The following is a 14754-nucleotide window of genomic DNA, read 5'->3' as shown; positions in this document are numbered from 1 at the left end:
GTGACCCGAACTTTTCCATGTTTATATATATTAATTGAGATTGATATTTACATGATTAAATGTTTCCAACATGTTAAGCAATCAAACTTGTTAAGACTTGATTAATTGAAATATGTTTCATATAGACAATTGACCACCCAAGTTGACCGGTGATTTACGAACGTTAAAACTTGTAAAAACTATATGATGACATATATATGAATATATATATATAGTTAACATGATACTATGATAAGTAAACATATCATTAAGTATATTAACAATGAACTACATCTGTAAAAACAAGACTACTAACTTAATGATTTTTAAACGAGACATATATGTAATGATTATCGTTGTAAAGACATTTAATGTATATATATCATATTAAGAGATATTCATACATGATAATATCATGATAATATAATAATTTAAAATCTCATTTGATATTATAAACATTGGGTTAACAACATTTAACAAGATCGTTAACCTAAAGGTTTCAAAACAACACTTACATGTAATGACTAACGATGACTTAACGACTCAGTTAAAATGTATATACATGTAGTGTTTTAATATGTATTTATACACTTTTGAAAGACTTCAATACAATTATCAAAATACTTCTACTTAACAAAAATGCTTACAATTACATCCTCGTTCAGTTTCATCAACAATTCTACTCGTATGCACCCGTATTCGTACTCGTACAATACACAGCTTTTAGATGTATGTACTATTGGTATATACACTCCAATGATCAGCTCTTAGCAGCCCATGTGAGTCACCTAACACATGTGGGAACCATCATTTGGCAACTAGCATGAAATATCTCATAAAATTACAAAAATACGAGTAATCATTCATGACTTATTTACATGGAAACAAAATTACATATCCTTTATATCTAATCCATACACCAACGACCAAAAACACCTACAAACACTTTCATTCTTCAATTTTCTTCATCTAATTGATCTCTCTCAAGTTCTATCTTCAAGTTCTAAGTGTTCTTCATATATTCTACAAGTTCTAGTTACATAAAATCAAGAATACTTTCAAGTTTGCTAGCTCACTTCCAATCTTGTAAGGTGATCATCCAACCTCAAGAAATCTTTGTTTCTTACAGTAGGTTATCATTCTAATATAAGGTAATAATCATATTCAAACTTTGGTTCAATTTCTATAACTATAATAATCTTATTTCAAGTGATGATCTTACTTGAACTTGTTTTCGTGTCATGATTCTGCTTCAAGAACTTCGAGCCATCCAAGGATCCGTTGAAGCTAGATCCATTTTTCTCTTTTCCAGTAGGTTTATCCAAAGAACATAAGGTAGTAATGATGTTCATAACATCATTCGATTCATACATATAAAGCTATCTTATTCGAAGGTTTAAACTTGTAATCACTAGAACATAGTTTAGTTAATTCTAAACTTGTTCGCAAACAAAAGTTAATCCTTCTAACTTGACTTTTAAAATCAACTAAACACATGTTCTATATCTATATGATATGCTAACTTAATGATTTAAAACATGGAAACACGAAAAACACCGTAAAATCGGATTTACACCGTCGTAGTAACACCGCGGGCTGTTTTGGGTTAGTTAATTAAAAACTATGATAAACTTTGATTTAAAAGTTGTTATTTTGAGAAAATGATTTTTATTATGAACATGAAACTATATCCAAAAATTATGGTTAAACTCAAAGTGAAAGTATGTTTTCTAAAATGGTCATCTAGACGTCGTTCTTTCGACTGAAATGACTACCTTTACAAAAACGACTTGTAACTTATTTTTTCGACTATAAACCTATACTTTTTCTGTTTAGATTCATAAAATAGAGTTCAGTATGAAACCATAGCAATTTGATTCACTCAAAACGGATTTAAAATGAAGAAGTTATGGGTAAAACAAGATTGGATAATTTTTCTCATTTTAGCTACGTGAAAATTGGTAACAAATCTATTCCAACCATAACTTAATCAACTTGTATTGTATATTATGTAATCTTGAGATACCATAGACACGTATACAATGTTTCGACCTATCATGTCGACACATCTATATATATTTCGGAACAACCATAGACACTCTATATGTGAATGTTGGAGTTAGCTATACAGGGTTGAGGTTGATTCCAAAATATATATAGTTTGAGTTGTGATCAATACTGAGATACGTATACACTGGGTCGTGGATTGATTTAAGATAATATTTATCGATTTATTTCTGTACATCTAACTGTGGACAACTAGTTGTAGGTTACTAACGAGGACAGCTGACTTAATAAACTTAAAACATCAAAATATATTAAAAGTGTTGTAAATATATTTTAAACATACTTTGATATATATGTATATATTGTTATAGGTTCGTGAATCAACCAGTGGCCAAGTCTTACTTCCCGACGAAGTAAAAATCTGTGAAAGTGAGTTATAGTCTCACTTTTAAAATCTAATATTTTTGGGATGAGAATACATGCAGGTTTTATAAATGATTTACAAAATAGACACAAGTACGTGAAACTACATTCTATGGTTGAATTATCGAAATCGAATATGCCCCTTTTTATTAAGTCTGGTAATCTAAGAATTAGGGAACAGACACCCTAATTGACGCGAATCCTAAAGATAGATCTATTGGGCCTAACGAACCCCATCCAAAGTACCCGGATGCTTTAGTACTTCGAAATTTATATCATATCCGAAGGGTGTCCCGGAATGATAGGGATATTCTTATATATGCATCTTGTTAATGTCGGTTACCAGGTGTTCACCATATGAATGATTTTTATCTCTATGTATGGGATGTGTATTGAAATATGAAATCTTGTGGTCTATTGTTACGATTTGATACATATAGGTTAAACCTATAACTCACCAACATTTTTGTTGACGTTTAAAGCATGTTTATTCTCAGGTGAATACTAAGAGCTTTCGCTGTTGCATACTAAAATAAGGACAAGATTTGGAGTCCATGTTTGTATGATATTGTGTAAAAACTGCATTCAAGAAACTGATTTCGATGTAACATATTTGTATTGTAAACCATTATGTAATGGTCGTGTGTAAACAGGATATTTTAGATTATCATTATTTGATAATCTACCGTAAAGTTTTTGAACCTTTATTTATGAAATAAAGGTTATGGTTTGTTTTAAAAATGAATGCAGTCTTTGAAAAACGTCTCATATAGAGGTCAAAACCTCGCAACGAAATCAATTAATATGGAACGTTTTTAATCAATAAGAACGGGACATTTCATATCACCCCCAAACCGTCCCTCTGTTTCCATTTTCTCTGATTTAATTCACAGCCTCATCTACTTAACCCATGTTTCAGTGCTTCCTTAAGACCCACTTAACAAAACAGTCCATGGCCAATTCGGCCCAACAGAGAAACCGCAGCCCAACAGCAATTTGGTCCAACAGACCCATAATCTTAAGGTAGTTTTTATTGAAAAAAAATTATTTTTGCAGCTTCCTGGTTTCGAACCCAGGACCTCTAGATAACCCAACACATCATCAAACCAATGCACCATATCCATTTTTCTGATACATATCCTAAACTAATTTATATAACTCGTCTCTTCTGTTCTTCTTCTTCTTTCAAACAAAGCCCATAATCACCATCATTCCTTCATACCCATCGTCATCATCACTAATCGCTAGCATCATCATCATCATCATCATCATCTTCATATCATCATCATCACGATGATCATCATCATCAATATCATTTCTTCCGTAACTATCATCATCATAACCATATCATAATGATCATCATCATACACGTAATATCTTCATCAATAAATCGCCATCATCATCATATCATCATCATCGTTTCATCATATAGATCGTCACATCATCATCATCGTTTTATCATATCAATCATCACATCATCATCATCGTTGTTATTATCTCGTTACCTTCATTTGTTTTCTTTTTCTTCACGTCATCAACTTCCATCATCATCTTCATTTTTTCATAAATCACGTGTTAACTTCCATATTAACACCGAATAGCAGCTGCAATAACTTGGGCTTGATCAAAACAGAATCGATAGTCTGTGTTGGTTGTTACAGTGGTTGTTTTGATCACGAGGAAGATGGTGGCGTTCGATGAGGATGGTGAAGATGGCCGGTGGTGGTGTTGCAGTGATGAGATGGGTTTCACGGTGGTAATTAGAAGAGAGAGAGAGTAGTAGATGGGAGAGGAAGGTGACGGTTGGTTATTGATCATAGGTGGTCGATGGTTGATGGTGGCGGAGATGGTGGATGACGGCGGTGGTGAGGTGAAATGGGTGAGAGTTGAGTCAAGAAAGGATGCAGATATTTTCCTTCTAAATCTCCATCTCCTCATATACATATAATATTAAATTAAATAATTATAATATTAATAATATTTAATAGTAATTATAATATAATAATAAGTAACTGTTAAACATGTGAGGTTTGAAAATCATTCGGCCGACAGTTCAATTCGGATATTATATCATGCCCCGTTGATAATTAGTGGTGGATAAAAAAAGTCTCAAAAAAATCCCGAACTTTTAGATTAGCTATATTTATTTATTTTGGTCATTATGGTATAAAATTCGATCATTAATTTATTTAATAAAAATTACATCAACTGTCCCTCTCATTTATGGGTGAAATATAAAAAGTGTTAAAACTTAACAAATAGTTCCTAAATACATTTTTATTAAGCCCAAATTTTATAGAACTCATTTTCGTATCACCATTTATTTTAAAATACATAAGTTTGAATTTAACTTGTTTAATATCAATTTCAATCGAAACATCAAACGAGTATTACAATCATTTAATATTTATTTTTAATATACTTTATTTATATAAAGAGATATCTTTTAAATAATAATTATTATATTATCCTGATTTTATTTTATTCATTTTTAATACCAACAACATATAATACATCAAATTATATTTCGAATTATTATTTATATATACATACACACATACCTATTTACAATTAATTGTTCGTGAATCGTCGAGAGCAGTCGAAGGTCAATTGAATATATGAAACAGTTCAAACTTTTTGAGACTCAACCTTACAGACTTTGTTTATCGTGTCGGAAACATATAAAGATCAAGTTTAAATTTGGTCGAAAATTTCGGGTCGTCACACCTAGCTCTTGAATCTTCTTCTAAAGTGTCATCTTCTAACTGGCTTTGAATTTTTTTCGTCATTTAGTCAGCGTCTAACTGATTAGTCGGTAACTCCTTTATCTTGACTCAATAATCAACCGGCGGCTAAATGAAAACCGGCAGTTTTCCAATATTAGCCGACGGCTAAAGCAGTAGCGGGGGGCTCTTTCACGTAGTCTAGGGAACCGATGAACACTTTAGTTGACAGCTAAATGGATATATGTGGGTTGTTTCTATTGAATTTGAGTTTCTTTGACTCTCCCTCCATAAATTCTTTAATTTCCAACTTTTGAGTGTTTTAGCACCGAATTCTACCTTTTTACCTCTAAATACATATAAACATTCCAAACACATATACGTTAAATGTTCATGGAAATGTAATATAATTTAGCTTAAATGGACATGATATCGTCTTAAAATAGTTTGCAAAACATGTATAAAATTGGAGCTATCAGATATACTTATACATACGTCTAAAGACTAAAATTACTCTTAATTTCATCATCATTTACTGATTATTGATTGTCTTAATTTATATATTTTGTCTAATTACACGTACAAAACCATTTATTAAACATAAATCAAATTAACCATTAAAACTATCAACCAAATTTCATCAACAAATTTCTCGTTTCCGTCATTTAAAAACATAGGTGGTTACTCATTATATATATACTAGCTTTAATAGCCCATGCGTTGCACGGTGGCTAAAAAAGTTGGTATAGTAATACGTTAATATTTGTACATATTGTATGTGTTATATATTAAGTACATGTTGTATCTGCAACTAACAATATGTTAAAAAAGTTGGTGTAATAAGTTTTAACGAATTCAACAATAAAACTGAAATTACCTCGGTAAACAATTTATGTGGTATGACGTTGTACATCGACTCCAAATAGCAAACTGCATGTTTTCCAGCTTCATCTTCTATGTGCATACAAATAGCACATTTGTGAGAAGGATACATGAACGGATCATTTGCATCAACGTCTTCTTTAATTTTTATCTTAAAGCCTACAAAATTTATTCAAGGTGATTTGATGTGAAAAAAGTAGTAACTACAAAATTGATTCAAGTTAAAAATCAGTTATCTTGTTTCAACACCAGTATTTAATGAATACGCCATTAACAATTTAATAACATGTACTGTGACTTGCATCTGGATATCAAATATGGCCTACATAAGGGTCCTTTATGTGGAAAAATGGTTCATTAAAAAAAGTCAACATTTCAAAATTCAGTCTCAACAATTGAAATGATGGTATCTGCACATCTAGAATCAAGCAAATTGTTACCCACCACTATATTGAGTATAAAGCTACATGACCACACATAAATATAGCATCCCTATTGATGCAGGTAGTTAACCATGTTAATATAGCATCCCTATAAGCTTTCAATTTCAACAAATGACATTCCAAAAATAAAATCTTTAGTAGTGATAAAGGCACCATGATTCTCATATTTGACTAACTAATTATTAATAATCACAATTGCAAACATGAAGTGTTTTGGAGCCACACGCCCACACCAGCCCGACCCAATACGTACCAAAAAATAACATGTTTTGACCCATTACCCACTAAAGCCCAATAAAAGAGATAAGAGAAAAAAGAACATACCTGCTGGAACATACTAAGAGATGCCAAAATGGATCCCCTGATCCACACGCTATAATACAATGGTCATATAGACCCAAACACAAAAATGAAAGGGATTGCAATAGCTGCTATTAACCAACACCCAAACACGTATCTTGTGTTAAATAAAGAACATATCTTATTATTAGACCCATGTACATAGTTACTATTGTGGGTCATTTAGACCCAAACACGAAAAACATGAAATTTGTTCAAAATTCATGTACACAGTTATAGTAAAATGGGTCATTTAGACCTAAACATATCAAAAAGGAACTGAAGGAGACTACAACTATAACAAATGTATTAGAACAAATTTTAGTGCCATCTATTGAAGGTGATTCTTTATTTATTATATTTCCTTCTTTATAATTGGTGAAACTTAATAGCAGTTGCCTATGTCTATTTTAAGAAATTCAAGGAGTTCATTGAAGGCTTGCAGCTACCCATGTCTATTTTGGGATTGAAACTGAAAGAATGGAAAGAAATCCAAACCTACATTTGAATCCCACACACTGCTAAATTATCAACCTAATATGGTGATATAAATATCATAAATAATGGAACCATGTTGTAATAACATGCAAAATCAATAATAAATTAGATCAAGCTTGCATACCTTCATCTGGATGAGTTCATCAAACTCTATCTATAAAGCATATTAGAAGTTGTATACCCTGTCATCCAATCCAATTCAACAAAAAATCAATATCAAAATTCAGTTGGATAAATCACTATTGTTTATTTTAAGTAGATAACATATCTATGTGAATATTCAGGACACACATACATTATTATCGTAATGAGCAAATGTCAACCAAAAGGTTGGTGAGTTCATTAGTTTATCGTAATCAATCATTTCAATCATTTTAATAGACCACAAGATTTTCATTTTCATTTCTCATAAATATACATCTCATATCAGGCATTTCGCAAACTGCATAGAGATAAAAATCATTCATATGGATTGAACACCTGGTAACCGACTTTAACTTTAATGCATAGAATATCCCCACAGACATCTCGTCTGTATAATAATAATCTCGAAGTACTAAAGCATTCGTACCTCGAATGGGACTTGTCAAGGTCCATAGATCTATCTTTAGGATTCGCGTTAACTAGGGGCCATTTCCCTAAATTCTCAGGTTACCAGACTTGAAGGGCGATATTTGGTTTAGATAATCCAACCATATAATTAGTTTCGATTACTTGTGTCTATTTCGTCAAACATTTATAAAAGCGCATGTATCCTCAGTCACAAAAATATATATTGCAAAAGCATTTAAAAAAGGAGTAATGAAACTCACAATACGATATTTTGTAGTAAAAATATGCAATACGACGATATTGAACATTTCAGGGTTGGCCTTGGATTCACGAACCTATATCATTTATTTATATATTAATACACATAATTGAAATCGAACAAAATATATATATATATATATATATATATATATATATATATATATATATATATATATAAATTTATTAGTTATTTCATTTTATATTAATAACTTATATGTTTTATTGTTTATATTCATTATATATATTTTTAATAACTAAAACTAGTAATATAGTTAAGTTATGTGTATTCAAATATATTTTTATGTAAATCTCATTTAGTTGTTAAATTAATGATAATACCAAATAATGATAATAATTTATCAGATTTAAAAATGATGTCGAAAATAATAATTTTGGATAAGAACATTTGTCACTTTAGTTGTAGTTATAATGATAGTGATAATAATAAATATATTAATAATGTAATATTAATACTAGTAATACTCATATCATACAAATATTCTTTATCATCAAAACATCTCAAGTTATCATCATTTTCATAATAACAATAATATTTATAATACCTAATATTAATAATACTAATACTTTGTAATAATAATAATAATAATAATAATAATAATGATAATTGTAATAATAAGTATAATAATAACAATAACAATAATAATCATAGTAATAATAATAATAATAATAATAATAATAATAATAATAATAATAATAATAATAATAATAATAATAATAATAATAATAATAATAATAATAATAATAATAATAACGAATACTACCTCAAGAGTGTATAAGCTTTAAAAAAAATGCCATAGCCCGGGCTCGAACCTTAGACCTCTCGCTCACCCACTATCACCCCCAAACCGTCCCTCTGTTTCCAGTTTCTCTGATTTAATTCACAGCCTCATCTATTTAACCCATGTTTCAGTGCTTCCTTAAGACCCACTTAACAAAACAGTCCATGGCCAATTCGGCCCAACAGAGAAACCGCAGCCCAACAGCAATTTGGTCCAACAGACCCACAATCTTAAGGTAGTTTTTATTGAAAAAAAATTATTTTTGCAGCTTCCTGGTTTCGAACCCAGGACCTCTAGATAACCCAACACATCATCAAACCAATGCACCATATCCATTTTTCTGATACATATCCTAAACTAATTTATATAACTCGTCTCTTCTGTTCTTCTTCTTCTTTCAAACAAAGCCCATAATCACCATCATTCCTTCATACCCATCGTCATCATCACTAATCGCTATCATCATCATCATCATCATCATCACGATGATCATCATCATCAATATCATTTCTTCCGTAACTATCATCATCATAACCATATCATAATGATCATCATCATACACGTAATATCTTCATCAATAAATCGCCATCATCATCATATCATCATCATCGTTTCATCATATCGATCATCACATCATCATCATCGTTTTATCATATCGATCATCACATCATCATCATCGTTGTTATTATCTCGTTACCTTCATTTGTTTTCTTTTTCTTCACGTCATCAACTTCCATCATCATCTTCATTTTTTCATAAATCACGTGTTAACTTCCATATTAACACCGAATAGCAGCTGCAATAACTTGGGCTTGATCAAAACAGAAACGATAGTCTGTGTTGGTTGTTACAGTGGTTGTTTTGATCACGAGGAAGATGGTGGCGTTCAATGAGGATGGTGAAGATGGCCGGTGGTGGTGTTGCAGTGATGAGATGGGTTTCACGGTGGTAATTAGAAGAGAGAGAGTAGTAGATGAGAGAGGAAGGTGACGGTTGGTTGTTGATCATAGGTGGTCGATGGTTGATGGTGGCGGAGATGGTGGATGACGGCGGTGGTGAGGTGAAATGGGTGAGAGTTGAGTCAAGAAAGGATGCAGATATTTTCCTTCTAAATCTCCATCTCCTCATATACATATAATATTAAATTAAATAATTATAATATTAATAATATTTAATAGTAATTATAATATAATAATAAGTAACTGTTAAAATGTGAGGTTTGAAAATCATTCGGCCTACAGTTCAATTCGGATATTATATCGTGCCCCGTTGATAATTAGTGGTGGATAAAAAAAGTCTCAAAAAAATCCCGAACTTTTAGATTAGCTATATTTATTTATTTTGGTCATTATGGTATAAAATTCGATCATTAATTTATTTAATAAAAATTACATCAACTGTCCCTCTCATTTATGGGTGAAATATAAAAAGTGTTAAAACTTAACAAATAGTTCCTAAATACATTTTTATTAAGCCCAAATTTTATAGAACTCATTTTCGTATCACCATTTATTTTAAAATACATAAGTTTGAATTTAACTTGTTTAATATCAATTTCAATCGAAACATCAAACGAGTATTACAATCATTTAATATTTATTTTTAATATACTTTATTTATATAAAGAGATATCTTTTAAATAATAATTATTATATTATCCTGATTTTATTTTATTCATTTTTAATACCAACAACATATAATACTTCAAATTATATTTCGAATTATTATTTATATATACATACACACATACCTATTTACAATTAATTGTTCGTGAATCGTCGAGAGCAGTCGAAGGTCAATTGAATATATGAAACAGTTCAAACTTTTTGAGACTCAACCTTACAGACTTTGTTTATCGTGTCGGAAACATATAAAGATCAAGTTTAAATTTGGTCGAAAATTTCCGGGTCGTCACACCTAGCTCTCGAATCTTCTTCTAAAGTGTTATCTTCTAACTGGCTTTGAATTTTTTTCGTCATTTAGTAAGCGTCTAACTGATTAGTCGGTAACTCCTTTATCTTGACTCAATAATCAACCGGCGGCTAAATGAAAACCGACGGTTTTCCAATATTAGCCGACGGCTAAAGCAGTAGCGGGGGGCTCTTTCACGTAGTCTAGGGAACCGATGAACACTTTAGTTGACAGCTAAATGGATATATGTGGGTTGTTTCTATTGAATTTGAGTTTCTTTGACTCTCCCTCCATAAATTCTTTAATTTCCAACTTTTGAGTGTTTTAGCACCGAATTCTACCTTTTTACCTCTAAATATATATAAACGTTCCAAACACATATACGTTAAATGTACATGGAAATGTAATATAATTTAGCTTAAATGGACATGATATCGTCTTAAAATAGTTTGCAAAATATGTATAAAATTGGAGCTATCAGATATACTTATACATACGTCTAAAGACTAAAATGACTCTTAATTTCATCATCATTTACTGATTACTGATTGTCTTAATTTATATATTTTGTCTAATTACACGTACAAAACCATTTATTAAACATAAATCAAATTAACCATTAAAACTATCAACCAAATTTCATCAACAAATTTCTCGTTTCCGTCATTTAAAAACATAGGTGGTTACTCATTATATATATACTAGCTTTAATAGCCCATGCGTTGCACGGTGGCTAAAAAAGTTGGTATAGTAATACGTTAATATTTGTACATATTGTATGTGTTATATATTAAGTACATGTTGCATCTACAACTAACAATATGTTAAAAAAGTTGGTGTAATAAGTTTTAACGAATTCAACAATAAAATTGAAATTACCTCGGTAAACAATTTATGTGGTATGACGTTGTACATCGACTCCAAATAGCAAACTGCATGTTTTCCAGCTTCATCTTCTATGTGCATACAAATAGCACATTTGTGAGAAGGATACATGAACGGATCATTTGCATCAATGTCTTCTTTAATTTTTATCTTAAAGTCTGTTGCCCAACTCAAATAGCGATACAAAATTTATTCAAGGTGATTTGATGTGAAAAAAGTAGAAACTACAAAATTGATTCGAGTTAAAAATCAGTTATCTTGTTTCAACACCAGTATTTAATGAATACGCCATTATCAATTTAATAACATGTACTGTGACTTGCATCTGGATATCAAATATGGCCAACATAAGGGTCCTTTATGTGGAAAAATGGTTCATTAAAAAAAGTCAACATTTCAAAATTCAGTCTCAACAATTGAAATGATGGTATCTGCACATCTAGAATCAAGTAAATTGTTACCCACCACTATATTGAGTATAAAGCTACATGACCACACATAAATATAGCATCCCTATTGATGCAGGTAGTTAACCATGTTAATATAGCATCCCTATAAGCTTTCAATTTCAACAAATGACATTCCAAAAATAAAATCTTTAGTAGTGAGAAAGGCACCATGATTATCATATTTGACTAACTAATTATTAATAATCACAATTGCAAACATGAAGTGTTTTGGAGCCACACGCCCACACCAGCCCGACCCAATACGTACCAAAAAATAACATATTTTGACCCATTACCCACTAAATCCCAATAAAAGAGATAAGAGAAAAAAGAACATACCTGCTGGAACATACTAAGAGATGCCAAAATGGATCCCCTGATCCACACGCTATAATACAATGGTCATACAGACCCAAACACAAAAATGAAAGGGATTGCAATAGCTGCTATTAACCAACACCCAAACACGTATCTTGTGTTAAATAAAGAACATATCTTATTATTAGACCCATGTACATAGTTACTATTGTGGGTCATTTAGACCCAAACACGAAAAACATGAAATTTGTTCAAAATTCATGTACACAGTTATAGTAAAATGGGTCATTTAGACCTAAACATATCAAAAAGGAACTGAAGGAGACTACAACTATAACAAATGTATTAGAAAAAATTTTAGTGCCATCTATTGAAGGTGATTCTTTATTTATTATATTTCCTTCTTTATAATTGGTGAAACTTAATAGCAGTTGCCTATGTCTATTTTAAGAAATTCAAGGAGTTCATTGAAGGCTTGCAGCTACCCATGTCTATTTTGGGATTGAAACTGAAAGAATGGAAAGAAATCCAAACCTACATTTGAATCCCACACACTGCTAAATTATCAACCTAATATGGTGATATAAATATCATAAATTATCAACCTAATGAACTTACAATTTGTTTCAAAGTCTAGAGGAAAGTTCAGATTTATAATCGGAGTGACCAGTGACCTACATAAGAAAAAAGATATAAATAAAATATTTAAGCAGTTAACATAGTAGAAATAGAACATATACTCAAATTGTCCCTTACCTAATGCTACTAATCTTAAATCATAAAAGTGCAACATCTGACATCTTAAACAAATGTTATTGTTGGCGCTTCACGTGTGTCAAATTAGGACTTAATTTTGTATCATGGCAATTAAACAATCCAAGGGTATTAATCGATTTGAGAATAGTTAAGTGGAATTGAGACTTACACATTTTCGAATGAGACTAAAGGAAAAGATGTAGTCAACAATCGCTGATTTGAAAAACCCTAATTTTACATACACCCTAATCGTCCATGGGAATTAAAACCCTAATTGAATGAGATTCGTAGTGAAGAAACCATCCAGTAACAATCGTTTTGAAGAACATGTAGTCGATAATTGTGGTTTAATTACGGAACCCTAATTGAAGAACGGGTAGCGATTTGAAAGAGAGAAAGATACGGTTAGAGAGAAAGAGAAGTTATTTTTTTTTGTTTTAAAAAATAGGCGTATGAAAGCTTGACAAATGGCAGAACCTGAGGGAATTGCAAAAGTAATTAGAGAAGATTAAGGGGTAATTATAGGGAAGACACGTGGATTAACCATGTGCTTTATAATAGGTTATATATATATATATATATATATATATATATATATATATATATATATATATATATATATATATATATATATATATATATATATATATATATATATATATATATATATATATATATATATGGGCATGATCAATGGGGAAGTAACCAATTGGGGGGAAGCAAATTTTTTTTTTTCGTTTTTTTGAAAGAAAAAAAATTTCGGCATCAAGATCACACGAAAATATGAACATTTAGAAGAGACACTTCGTGATGAATGTTATTATTTAGGCGGAAAAACGATCGACAAAAATAACATTCAAGATAATATTGTTCGTGAAGAATATGAACGTTTTTTTTTCCATGTTTTGTGAAGTAAAATTTAGCCCGGTTTAGAGTTTAGGGTTTAGGGTTTGGTGTTTTGAGTTTATTCCATAAACCCAAAACACCAAACCCTAAACCCTAAACCTTAAACTCTAAACCATTCGTGTTAAAAACTCAATCTAAATCCTAAATCTAAACCCTAAATCTAAACCCTAAACCCTAAATTTCTAAACCCTAATATCTAAACCCTATAAACCCTAATATCTAAACCCTAATATCTAAAGCCCAATAGCTAAAACCTCAAAATACGCTCGAAAAACACGATAATTGTTATATATTACTTCTTCGAGCGTTTTTCCGCCAAAATAAAAATATTTATCACAAAGTGTCTCTACTAAATGTTCATATTTTCATCACATCTATAATGTTCGTGAACAAAGTTTTTTCAAAAAACGAAAAAAAAAAAAAAAGTTTTCCGCTTCCCCTCGAATGGTTACTTCCCTCTTGATCCTACCAATATATATATATATATATATATATATATATATATATATATATTTGTGGAGATCATGAGCTGGCTTACCTATATAGTGATTAGCTCATGAGTTATCATGGTTACTTCTTGTTTAATACAAGAATACTTCTGCCATTCACAAGAATGATTGGT

Source organism: Rutidosis leptorrhynchoides, chromosome 2 (genome assembly GCF_046630445.1).
Source record: "Rutidosis leptorrhynchoides isolate AG116_Rl617_1_P2 chromosome 2, CSIRO_AGI_Rlap_v1, whole genome shotgun sequence".
NCBI lineage: Eukaryota > Viridiplantae > Streptophyta > Magnoliopsida > Asterales > Asteraceae > Rutidosis > Rutidosis leptorrhynchoides.
This window is presented reverse-complemented; position numbering follows the sequence as displayed.